This window comes from Macrotis lagotis, chromosome 1 (genome assembly GCF_037893015.1).
Source record: "Macrotis lagotis isolate mMagLag1 chromosome 1, bilby.v1.9.chrom.fasta, whole genome shotgun sequence".
In the NCBI taxonomy this organism is placed as follows: domain Eukaryota; kingdom Metazoa; phylum Chordata; class Mammalia; order Peramelemorphia; family Peramelidae; genus Macrotis; species Macrotis lagotis.
In genome coordinates, this window is record NC_133658.1 from 431,603,446 (window position 1) to 431,615,371 (window position 11,926).

The following is an 11,926-nucleotide window of genomic DNA, read 5'->3' on the forward strand; positions in this document are numbered from 1 at the left end:
CACTGGCTCTTGGAGTCAGGGGGAACCTGAGTTCAAATTCGGCTTCAGACAGTTAATAATTGTCTAGCTCTGTGACCTTGGGCAAGTCACTTAACCCCATTGCCTTAAATAAATTAAAAAAAAATTAATGGAGGGCCCAAGCATTCATGGTGTCTGGGACTTGAGCCTTAAGGGTTCAGAAATGGGACTGTACTCTGTGAAAAACTTAGCTAAACTCTGAACCTTATGCCCCTTCCTTTCCCTTAGGACTGAGATGGTACAGGAGTGGGAGGGGAATTATATTCCTACCTGCTGAAGGGAATAAGCTTGTATATTTTATGATTTTTCTTTTGAAATAAATATTTCCCTCATATAAGCTCCACTGTGTTATATTAAGAAGGCATAGTAAGGACTGAAATATAAAAACATCTCATCTTTGCACACACACAGCAAAACTCTAAGAAGAGAACTCAAATTTAAAATAGTTACTGTCTACCCCTCCCCCATCTAAAGGTAGCAGCAGTGGCAACTAGGTGATTCAGCGGATAGAGTACTGAACCTGGGTCAGGAAGATCTGAGTCAAATCTGGCCTCAGACAACAGCTAACTGTGTGATCCTGAGCAACTTCTATCTGTCTCGGTTTCCTCAACTGTAAAATTGAGATAATAAAATGGGAATAGTAACAGCACATACCTCCAAGAGTTATCTTGAAGATAAAAAAGAGATAGTAATTGTAAATTGCTTTCCTAACCATAAATGCTATATGGTGGTAGTGATGATGATGATGGTAATAGTTGTTGTTGACTTAGAGAATCCTTTTTTCCATTCCAGGGGTCCCCAATTGACTCATTTCTGTGTATGGCATAGCCAATGGACAAATGTATTTCTTATATGTAAGGGACAAAGTGTCTCACCTTCCAAGTTAATTTAAAGCTAGACTAAATAAAGCAGGGATGATGACTGACTCTTCACCAGACTTGGCTCCTGCAGATACCATAACCAGTTATTGAGGAGGACCTTGATAATGCTTCTAAACTTTCAAAACTCATAGTCACGACCTGGTGCAATCTGTCTCACATACTCATTCACCTAAGATCAGGAAGGAATAAACACAACAGAAACAAAAGAAGTAAAGGTATGATATATTCATAGGCACATGACCAAGTGGGAAAGAAGACCTCTTCCATTTGGACGCCCACAGTTATTCTTGCTTTGCCCCTACCAAGAAAGAAAGAGATAAAGACAGAGATAGAAAGACACAGAGAAAGAGAACCTTTGTGTTCACACTCAATTTTGTCTCTTGCTAACTAAAAGGGTTTTGGTTTTTTTTTTGTTCACAGTGCAGTAAGCCAACAGGAAATAGAAGATACCTCTGCCTTTTCTAAAATAGAGACACTTTCATTCACACAACCTGGAAGCAGGATCTTCAAATGACTGAACCCTTATTAACCTTAATATCATAACCAAAAAGTAAAGGTTGTGAAGAATTATAGGAAATAAAACAAAACTAAAAAGGTAGGCATCGGTGCTAGATTTTAGAGATTCATTTAGATGATCTATATTTTCACAGTACCCAAAAGAGTGCTAGTCACCTCCCTGTTTTTACAAAGCCATAAAGAAGTTGCTTGCAGTGACTGAGCTAGAGACCCAAGCCCAGTAATAAATGATGCTCAAGATCTAATTCTAGCTCCATAAGGAGGTCTAACTCAACCATCTGATCACACATGAACCATATATCACAAGGACCATGAGAGAAAATACATGAATGGTTTAGTGCAACCCATCGCCCTGCTGGAGTGACCAGAGCTCATGTCCCACTAATAATAGATCAAGAGGCTCACCTTCATGAAGGAAAAAAAAGTCACTGGATTTTGATGACTGGAGGAGAGAGTAAGGTGGATGAATTTGCATAACCTTGCTTCACTTAAATCTAATGCACACCCAAATCAAGACATCACCTCATGATGTCATTTGACCTCTTCAAAAAGAATGAACAATAATAACAAGAATAAGCAGCACATTACAGCATACTGGAGGCAACATGTTTCTGTGGAAAGAGCTCTGATCTGGAAACATGGCTTACTCTCCCAAATCTAATTCCTTCAATCCAAAAAAGGTCATTATTTTGTACAAAGAAGCTGTCCTGCTACTGGACATTCTACCTCTGCTCTGGTTCTTAGTTTTCTCCTCTGGACTATGTGACCTCTAGAGTTCCTTCTATCTCTAAATTCTATGCTCTTTATTCTCTTTTTTAAAAATTATTTTTTCTCAATTACCTAAAAAAAAACCAGTTTTTAACATTCATATTGTAAAATGTTGAGATCCAAATTCTCTTCCTCCCTCCCCTCTATCCCTCCTTAAGCGACTTGATATAGGTTATACACATGATTATGCCAAAACATTTTCGTATTAGTAACGTGAGAAAAAAAACAGCAGACCAAAAACTCTACAAAAAAATAAAGTAAAAAAATAGTATACTTCAGTCTGCATTCAGATTCCATCAGTTCTTCCTCTGGCAGTAGATTATGCTCTTTATTCTCACTAAAGAACTCAATTGTTAAAAAGGGAATAATGATAATAATAATACCTATCTCCTAGGATTGTTGTGAGGATAAGGTAAGGTAATATTTTTAAAGCACAATACCTGATCCATAGTAGTAAGTGTTTTAAAAAATGCTTTTTATGAAACTATCTTTCTCTTTCTTTCTTCTATTCATTATTATAAGGATGTGAGGCAATTAGGGAAGAGAGAGAGAATGAGAAATGCTGTTATTCAGTCATTCAGTCTCACCTTACTCTCTGTGTCCCCATGGCCCACAGAATGCTTGACCCTTCTATCCTCCTTTACCTTCCAAAGCCTGTTTAAGGTCATGTTCATTGCCTCTCCTGCACTGCTGTTCTCTTTACTTTTTGCCTTCAATCTTTCCCATCATCAGGATCTTTTCCAATGCATCCTACCTTCTCATAATATGGCCAAAGTATTCATCTCTAGCTTTGATATTTGACCTTCCAGAGAATATTCTATTTAAGTATTGACTGATTTGTTCCTCCTGCTGTCCAAGGGATTCTCAAAAATCTTCTCTAGCACCACAATTAAAAAAACATTGATTCTGCGGCACTCAGCTTTCCTTATAGTCCATCTCTCACAGCCAAACCTTAATACTGGGAAAACCATAATTTTTACTCTACAAACCTTTGTGGGCAAGGTGATGTCCCTGCTTTTTAGTATGCTGTACAGATTTGCCATAACTTTCCTTCCAAGGAGCAAGCATTTTTTAATGTCATGGTTGCAAACTCTGAATTACAATGATCTTTGAATTCAAGAATATAAAATCTGACACTGCTTCCATATCTTCTTCCTCTAAATACCAGGAAATGATGGGACCAGTTGCCATGATCTAAGTGTTTTTGATGTTGTGCTTCAAGTCAGCTTTTACATTCTGCTCTTTCCCCTTCTTCTTCACTTTCTGAGTGGTATCAATTGTGTTGGTTTTTGATTTGTCCATCCTGGAATCCTGCATAATATGTATAAATTAAATAAATAAGGTGACAACATACAGCCTAATCAAAATCCTTTTCCAATTTTAAACTAATCAATTGTTCCATATTTGGTTCTAACTCTTGCTTTTTTTTTTGTTAGATTTTTCAAGGCAATGGGGTTAAGTGGCTTGCCCAAAGATAACGGCTAAGTAATTATTAAGTGTCTGAGGTCAGATTTGAACTCAGGTACTCCTGACTCCAAGGCCATGGCTCTTATCCACTGCACCACCTAGCCGCCCAAACTGTTGCTTCTTGACTTACATACAGGTTCCTCAGGGAAATAAGAAGATCTGCTACTCCCTTCTCTTTAAAGTCTTGCCACATTTTGTTGAAATCCACACAGTAAAAGACTTTTTAGTATAGTCAATGAAGCAGATGTTTTTCTGAAACTCTCTTGACTTCTCCGTAATACAGCAAATGTTGACAATTTGATCTCTAGCTCCTCTGTCTCTCTAAAAACCAGCCTGCTCTTATGTTGATTCTGAGTTCACATAATACTGAAGCCTAGCTTTTATAATCTTAAGTGTATGTGTGAAATGTGTGCAATTGTTCAATAATTTGAACATTCTTTGACACTGTCCTTTAGGTTTGGGATATTAACTGATCTTTTCCAATCCAGTGGCCATGGTGGAGTTTTTCAAGTTTGCTGGCAAATTGAGTGCAGCATTTTTTAATACAAATATTTTATTTGTTTTTCAATTATTTACAATAGTAGTTTCTATCTATCATTTTTTTATAATGTTTTGAATTTTACAATTTTTCCCCCAACCTCCCTTCCCTCCCCTCTCATGGAAGGCAGTCTGATAAACTTTACATTGTTTCCATGCTATACATTGATCAAAATGTGTTGAGAGAAAAATCATATCCTTGAGGAAGAGAATAAAATAGAAGAGAGCAAAATTACATAGTACATAAGACAATTTTTTTTTTAAACGAAGGTAATAGTCTCTGGTCTTTGTTTAAACTCCACAGTTCTTTCTTTGGATACAGATGGCATTCTCCATCACAGATATTCTAAAATTGTTCCTGATTATTGGAGTGCAGCACTTTTAATAGCAACATCTTTTAGAATTTTAAATACCTCAGCCGGAATTCCATCACCTTCACTAGCTTTACCATTAGCAATATTTCCTAAGGCCTTGTTGACTTCCTTCTCCAGGAAGTCTGGCTTTAGATAAATTAATCCCATCTTCCTGGGGATTATCAGTATTTTAAGATCTTTTTTGTATATTTCTCCTGTAAATTCTTGCCCCTTCTTATCCTCATATACTCTTAAATCCTTATAATTTTTGTCTTTTATCATGTTGTTTTTATATGAAATGTTTTAATGATATTTCTGATTTCCTTGAATAGAGCTCCTCTTTTCCAATCTATTGCATTATTCTATTTCTTTGCATTGCTCATTTAAGAATAGCTTCTTTTCTCTCCAACTACTCTCTTCTGCAATTGAGTATATTTTTCCTTTCTCTTTTCTCCTTTCCCTTTCCTTCTTTTCTAAGGTATTTATAAAGCTTCATCAGGCAGCCATTTTACTTTCTTGCTTTTCTTTTTCTTTGAAATGTTTTTTGTTGCTACCTCCTATAACTTGTCTATTCATAATTCTTCAGTTACTCTATCTACCAAATCTAATCCTTTAAATCTATTACCGGTTGCACTTCATATTCATAAGGGATGTCATAAGGGATATTTAAGTCATACCTGTATGATTTGATGGTTTTCCCAAGCTCTCTTCAATTTAAAGCTGAATTTTGATTATATACTTTGCAGCCAAAGGTGAACAAGTCAAAACAGTCAATTAAAACAAAATCTGGAGCTGATTGTGGTTCAGATCATGAGCTTCTTATTTCAAAATTCACTCCAATAATCAAGGACAATTTTAGGTTATCTTCAATGGAGAATGCCATCTGTATCCACAGAAAGAACTGTGGAGTTTTAACAAAGACCAGAGAGTATTACCTTCAATTTTTTAAAAAAAAAAATTACCATTTTTGAGATTTTATACCAGTACTGCTTTTCTCACCCTTTTACTGACTATTAGAGCCACTCCACTTTTTTTATCAGTGGTTTTTTCCATCAGTACTATATGTAATGATCACCTGAATAAATTCACCCATTGCCATCCATTTCAGTTTACTGTCTCCCAAGATAATGCTGTTTAATCTTTTCATCTCCTGTTTGACCACATAATCTATCTTGCCTTGGCTCATGAATCTTATATCCATGTTCCTGTGCATATTGATCTTTATAGCATTAAACTTTCCTTTTGTCATCAGACACAGATGCAGCTAAGCTTCCTTTAATCTTTGGACCAACTACTTCATTAGTGTTGAAGCTACTTGTAGTTGTCTTCCTCTCTTCCCCAGTAGCATATTGGATACCTTCCAACCTGAGAGGCTAATCTTCTGCTGTCATATCTTTTATTATTTTATTACTGTAATTTCTTGGTAAATATCTGAATTTTCTTAGTAAAAAAAAAACTGGAACAGTTTACCATTTCCTTGTCTAAAAAGTCGCCTTTTGTCAGAACTCATCCTCTGACCTGTCCATCTTGGGTAAATAGCACAGCATAGCTCATAGTTTCATTGAACTACACAAGTCCTTCCAGCTTGATAAGGCAGTGATCCAGGAGTTGTATATATAGACTGAGATTTCAAATAGGTCCTACTTATAAAACTTTTATAGGTGACTTGAAAAGAACAAAAGAGAAGAAAACCAGTGAAAACAAAATCCACCCACCAGGGCAGAACCTGCTTTTACCCTTTTAATGAAATTTCTAAAGGAGACTGGAATGGCAAGGCTGTATCTCAAGGCACACAAAGCTGGGGATCCAAATAGGGTGTCTTGGCATAGGTTATACATATATATGCAATTATATAAAACATTTTGATATGAAATATGATATTAGTAATATGAATTCTCCATATTGCTGGAGAAGAGCAGTAAGCCAACCAGCTTGGTTAGGAAACTTATTAGTTCTAAACTAGATAAGATTTTGCCTGCTTTTCAACCAAGAGGACACTAGATTAGAGTCTCACAAATGATGGGACATTGATGCTATAAGAGGCAATGAGCGGAAAATCTACCACGGGACTTTTGCTACCTAATTGATGAGGTCTGAATCTTAGCACCCTAAGTGTGCTTCTAGAACTCCTGGATTTGTATTTGTCTGCAACTTGATAAAGGACTATCTATGTCTGAAGAACCTGAGAGGGCACAACTCATTCATTAGTTGTTTATAATATATTTCATTTTATTTCTTTTACTTTTATGGGCATGAATAAGGAGTTGTATATAAATAAACTATATTTGGTTGTACAATTTGAGTTCTGGAAACAAAATAGATGTTCATTGATTGGAGAATGGTTAAACATTCTGGTATTTGTATTTAATAGAATATAACTGCATAAGAAATTAATATCAAAAGTATAGAGAAGCATAGAAAGATTTATATGAACCTAATGCAGAGTGAAGTAAACAGAAAGAGGAATATAATATGTACAATGATTACAAATTAAAACAATAAGGAAGGGAAGAGGACAGAATGTCCTCAAAGTAAATGGAGCACATAGTTCATGAAAGTCTAAATTGGATATATCTATACACGCAGAACAAGATGTCAAAACTAAATGCTCTATAATTATGATGATCAAACTTGGCTCCAAAGAAGAGTGGAGAATATGTAACTTCCTTCCTTTTTTAGCTGATTTGAATGGGTATGAATATGGAACATGTTACTTTCAAACTTAGTTGATGTTTTGGTAAATTTTTCTTAACAGCTTCTTTGTCTCTTTTTTATTCTTTAATTTTTTTTAAATAGGGGATAGCTATCGTGAGAGGAGTGGTTACCATAACCATATTGTGGTTATGTTTAAAATGAGGGTGATGTAAAACCAAAATGTATTATTTTTGTTAAAGGAAAAAAAATTAATGGGTATCCTACTGGAGGCTATGGCTTGGAGACCAGACCTAAGAGAGGAGGGTAGTCACATAGGGATTTTAATGGAAGTCAAAGTCTCTGATTGAGACTAAATTTTGGCTCTTCATAACTAAGCACCAACCTACCCTTCAAGTCATTTGTTCCTTTGAGAAACTATGCTTTAGCCAAACTGGATTCCCCTTTGTTTTCTGTGTACATTCTGGACATTCTTACCTATGAGCCACTATTGTTCATTTTGTTTTCTTTGCCTGTCATTTGGAAAGGGCAAAATGTCAAAACTAAATACTCAATAATATGATGATAAAGATTGACTCCAAAGAAGAGTGTAGAAAATGTATCTTCTTTCATTTTTTAGCTGATTTGGGTGGGGATGAATATGGAACATGTTACTGTCAGACTTAGTTGATGTTTTGGCTAATTTTTCTGAACAGTTTCTTATTTTAAATCTTCATTTTAAAGATTTGAAGCAATTTCTCATGTGTTTTTTTCAGAATTATTCTTTCATATCCTTTGATTATTTGGTTCTTGGCCTTATATATTCCTATTAGTTCCTTATGTATCTTAGATAACAGACCCGTATCATGAACATGGTAGAAAGATTTATTCCTTAATTGACAGCTTTTTTATTTAAATTTACTTCATTGATTTCAAAAAATTAAGAACTATTAACAGTAATATGAAAAAAATTCTCAGTCACTGATAATAAAAGAAATGCAAACCACAACACATTCACCAAATCTCTAAGATGATAAAAATGTAAATAACTACAATTAGAGAAAGAGACTTGCTAATATATTGTTTGAGGAGCTATGAAATGGTCCAACAATTCTGGAAAGCAATTTGGAATGATTCTAAAAAAGATAAGTTTCCATGACCTTTAACTCATGGATTACTGTGTACCTATCCAAAGAAGATCAAATATAGAAATAAAGATTTTATCAATATATGCCAAAATAATCATAGCAGTTCTTTTTGTTGATAGCAAAGAACTGGAAACAAAGCAGATGCTCATTGATTAGGAAATGGTTAATCTAATTCTGATATGTGTTTGTAATGGAAAGTTACCAAATAAGAAATTAATGTCAAAAGAAGAGAGAAGCATAGGAAGATTTATATGAATCTAAAGGAGAATGAAGTAATCTGAACTAGAAAAACAATATGCACAATGACTGTGACAGTGTCATTTGGAAAGAACAAAATAGATGCTCCATAATTATGACGATCAAGGTTGGCCCCAAAGAAGAGTGGAGAAAATGTAACTACTTTCATTTTTTTAGCTGATTTGAGTGGATATGAATATGAGCCTAGTTGATGTTTTGGTTAATTTTTCTGAACAGTTTTTTTCTCTTTTTTATTCTTTAAATTTTTTTAAAATAGGGGAGGGGAGAAAAGATGGATATGTTTAAAATGAAGGTGATATAAGACCATAATGCATTATTATTTTTTATTTTTATTTTTTAATTAAATATTTATTTTGAGTTTTACAATTTCCCCCATCTTACTTCCCTCCCCCCCACAGAAAGCACTCTGTCAGTCTTTACATTGTTTCCATGTTGTACATTGATAGAAATTGAGTGTGATGAGAGAGAAATCATATCCTTAAGGAAGAAACATAAAATATAAGAGATAACAAGATTAGACAATAAAATATCAGGTTTTTTTGGTAACCTCAAACTCCACAGTTCTTTCTCTGGATACAGATGGTATTCTCCATTGCAGATAGTCCAAAATTGTCCCTGGTTGTTGCACTGATGGAATGAGTGAGTCCATCAAGGTTGATCATCATCCCCATGTTGCTGTTAGGGTGTATAATGTTTTTCTGGTTCTGCTCATCTCACTCAGCATCAGTTCATGCAAATCCCTCCAGGCTTCCCTGAAATCCTGTCCCTCCTGGTTCCTAATAGAACAGTAGTGTTCTGTGACACACATATACCACAGTTTGCTAAGTCATTCCTCAATTGAAAGACATTTACTTTATTTCCAATTCTTTGCCACCACAAACAAGGCTGCTATGAATGTTTTTGTCCAAGTGATGTTTTTATCCTTTTTAATCATCTCTTCAGGGTATAGACCCAGTAGTGGTATTGCTGGATCAAAGGGTATGCACACAAAATGCATTATTTTTGTTAAAGGAAAAAAAATTAGTGGGTATCCTGGAGGCTATGGCTTGGAGATCAGACCTAAGAGAGTAGGAATTTTTATGGAAGTCAAACTTTGGGCCTCTGACTGGAGCTAAATTTTGACTCTTAATAGTTAAGCACCAACCTACCCTTCAAGGCATACCTCACATTTGTTCCTTTGAGAAACTTTGTGCTTTAGCCAAACTGGATTCCTTTTTGTCTTCTGTGTACATTCTGTACATTCTTACCACTGACCCATCATTGCTCATTTTGTTTTCTTTGCCTATAATGGCTCCTTTGCAATCAATAAGTAGTTATAAAGCATCTACTAAAAGCCAGGCACTGTGCTACTTGCTGGGGATGCAGGTGCAGTATGAGAAATGAAATAATCCCTATTCATAAAGAGCTTATATTCTAATGGGGAGACAGTATATATATATATATATATATATACATATACATATACATATATATAAATGTAATATAAATATAAAGCAAGTATGTACAAAGTTATTAAATACAAGGTAGTTTGTGAGGTACAGTTGCTATTTTTCCCAAAGCCAGGTGAGTAAATTGAGAATTTGGAAAGTTAATGGATTTACCCAAGTTTTCTTAATGTTAAGTGGCAGAGCTTTTAATTTTTGTACAGGGATAGTAATTTTTTTTTTTAGGGATGGTAAATTTTGAGATAACTCCACAAGTTTGTCCCCAACCAATTCTTCCTATTTTGGTTAAATGATAATAACAGCATAGGTTGAAGGAGTCAATTTGTCACCTGTCCTATTATAAGTTCCTATTCTCAGCAATAATCAATGGTCTTCTTCTTTAATTCTGTTATAAACCCTTTCCCTTGTCTTCTTCCTATGTTTTCAAACCTATACTATGCCTGTCAAACAAAACCACTTGACTCAAACATGAAGACCTGGGTTATGGTCTTGGCTGTCACACTTCCCCCCTATATGACTAAAGGCAAGACATTTTTCTGCTTTGGGTCTCAGTTTCTTCACTTGTAACTTTCTATCTCATAGGGTTCCTATGAGAAAAAGACTTTGTCTTCCTCAAAATATTACAGAAATGGGTGCCATTATTATTATTTTCTTTTTTTTTTTAGGTTTTTGCAAGGTAAATGGGGTTAAGTGGCTTGCCCAAGGCCACACAGCTAGTTAATTATTAAGTGTCTGAGACTGGATTTGAACCCAGGTACTCCTGACTCCAGGCCCAGTGCTTTATCTACTGTGCCACCTAGCCGCCCCTATTTTTCTTAATAAATAAATATGAGGGGGTAGCTAGGTGGCACAGTGGATAGAGCACTGGTCCTGAAGTCAGGAGGACCTGAGTTCAATTTCAGCCTCAGGCACTTAATAATTACTTAGGTGTGTTACCTTGGGCAAGTCATTAATCCCATTGTCTTGCAAAAACAAAAACAAACAAACAAACAAAGAAATGGAAGAATAAATAAATTTGACCCAGAGCAGAAAATATATTGGAGAAGATTTTTTTTTTTGACCCTTCTTGGTTACCTTCTCAGGTCCAATGACTGTCACAGCTGACCCTAGATTTCGGTGTAAGATGTAGTTTCAGTGATTTGAGCATCATTTTCCCCAGTTGTCTTAGAATAATATTTTAAATTTAGCTGTGAGGGGGATCCAGATAGATGTTCCCATTGAATATTAGTTGGATACAAACCTGTTCACAGGAACCTTGAGCTTTGGCAAGGAGAATTCTGTCAATCCACTGCCTTGCTAACGGAGTTCAATATTGCTGACTGAGTCAGCAGAAAGATTTGCTGACTCAGGCCTTTGCAAAGCATAGGATGTTGCTAGAGTATAGTTTTGCTCTCTCTGACCTAGAGAACAATAGGTCTTTGTGTCGTTTGCTGTGGGAACATTATGTCACACTGGCAAGAGAATAGTACAAACCAGGCATGGGACAGACACTAGTCTCTCAAAGAGTAGTGAACTTGGAGACAGATGATCTGAGTTCTGGGCTCTGCCATTAATTTCCTATGTGAACTTGAGCACAAGGATCTCAGTTTCTTCATCTATAAAATGAGAATATTATTACTGATGAGATTATGGAATAACAGGTCCTGTCATTCAGTGCTGATAGAATTGCAGTCTTTGGAGAACAATCTGGTAACATGTGGTAAAGTTTATAAAAATAATCATGACTTATGATTCAATCATTCCACTAATGTTAATAAATTCTGAAATTATTACTAGAAATAGAAAATTCTTCTATTCAAAAATTTCCAGAGCAGTATAATATGCACTTTCAAAACAGAAATTATAAAACCCACATTCCTTCACCGCAGACAAAAACCAACTCATAAACTCTCAAAACTGGAAAT